Here is a 1940-nt window from a genome sequence, read left to right as displayed (position 1 = left end):
GTTTTGTATTTTAGTAGAGACGGGGTTTCACCGTGTTAGCCAGGAGGGTCTCGATCTCCTGACCTCGTGATCCGCCCGTCTCGGCCTCCCAACGTGCTGGGATTACAGGCTTGAGCGGTGGCGCCCGGCCCAATTACGAAGTTATTAACAATGTATGCCCTAGGGAGAGGATATTTCCTGTTACAGCTGAAGTGTGAATTGGCCTTATGTTCCCTGCCTCCAGACCCTATTTTCCTGCCTCATCTGCCCCCTGAGATGTGATCTCCATAAATCTCTATGGGAGACAGAGGGACACATGGTCTTTTTTCTGTAACTGTTTCATGCTGGCTTTGGGGACGGTCCCTACCTATTGGGGATCATGGAACTCTCACCCTGCTCTGTCTAGTGGAGGCAGGGTAGCTTTTTGATGGCTAGGAGTGGTGTCTTCACCTGGAACTGGCTGGAACCTTTGTTGCATGATCAGCTGAAGCTTGATGGTCTCTAGGCAAGAGGAAATGAATTTGGTTAAAACATTTAATGGGAACTGCAGGGGGTGGATACCTATGCTGTTAGAAATATTTGTTATATCGACTAGGCGCAGTGGCTCATGCCTATAATCCCAGCACTTTGGGAGGCTGAGGCGGGCGGATCACGAGGTCAGGAGTTCAAGATCAGCCCGGCCAACATGGTGAAACCCTGTCTCTACTAAATACAAAAAAATTAGCGGGGTGTGGTGGTGCACACCTGTAATCCCAGCTACTCAGGAGGCTGAGGCAGAAGAATTGCTCCAACCTGGGAGGTGGAGGTTACAGTGAGCTGAGATTGCGCCACTACACTCCAGCCTAGGGGCGAGGGAGTGAGACTCGTCTCAGAAAAAAAAAAAAAAAAAAGAAAGAAATGTTTGTCATAGAGATTTGCAGGAGAGAAAAAACTAAACCTGGTCTGTTTTAGAATGTATGTGTTTCCTTAAAGTCCTAGCATGAGCGACTCCATTTTGGTTTGGTTTGTTGGGGCCTAGTGCATGAGCCTAGTCCAAAACAATGGCCTCCCATAATTTTGTTTTAAAAATTCCCCTTTTTTGGTTAGGCTGTCATTTAGGTGAGAGTGTGACCAAAACTTGAGGCCTTAGCGCCACTCTCAGTTACCATCATTTTGGGTTTCCGATCTCAGCACATCAATTATAGGTTATGGTGTCCTCATGGTTGCACATTTTTTTAGCTTCTGTTATTCCAGTTGAAGAAAGACCATTTGACATTCTAGAGATGGCTGCATGCAAGCATTTAAAACCTTTGAGAGAATACAGCACACCAGGGAGACTATTATTCTGACTATTGGGAGGATGATGCCAAGAGTTTGGAGTATGCTTCTTACCCAGGTTCCCCATAAACCAAACCACCTAAAATCACATAGATCAAAGAATGAGCTAGATAAAGAGTTTACTCATGGCCAGGCATGGTGGCTCACGCCTGTAATCCCAGCAGTTTGGGAGGCCAAAGTGGGCAGATTACCTGAGGTTGGGAGTTCAAGACCAGCCTGACAGACATGGAGAATGTTGGTCTACTAAAAATGCAAAATTAGCCAGGCGTGCTGGTGCATGCGTGTAGTCCCAGCTACTCGGGAGGCTAAGGCAGGAGAATTGCTTGAACCCGGGAGGCAGAGGTTGCGGTGAGCCGAGATGGTGCCATTGCACTCCAGCCTGGGGAACAAGAACGAAACTCCATCTAAAAAAAAAAAGTTGGCCGGGCACGGTGGCTCAAGCCTGTAATCCCAGCACTTTGGGAGGCTGAGACGGGCGGATCACGAGGTCAGGAGATCGAGACCATCCTGGCTAACACGGTGAAACCCCGTCTCTACTAAAAAATAGAAAAAACTAGCCAGGCGAGGTGGCGGGCGCCTGTAGTCCCAGCTACTCGGAGGCTGAGGCAGGAGAATGGCGGTAAACCCGGGAGGCGGAGCTTGCA

The sequence above is a fragment of the Rhinopithecus bieti genome, unplaced genomic scaffold, assembly GCF_001698545.2.
Source record: "Rhinopithecus bieti isolate Rb0 unplaced genomic scaffold, ASM169854v2 scaffold_9981, whole genome shotgun sequence".
NCBI lineage: Eukaryota > Metazoa > Chordata > Mammalia > Primates > Cercopithecidae > Rhinopithecus > Rhinopithecus bieti.
This window is presented reverse-complemented; position numbering follows the sequence as displayed.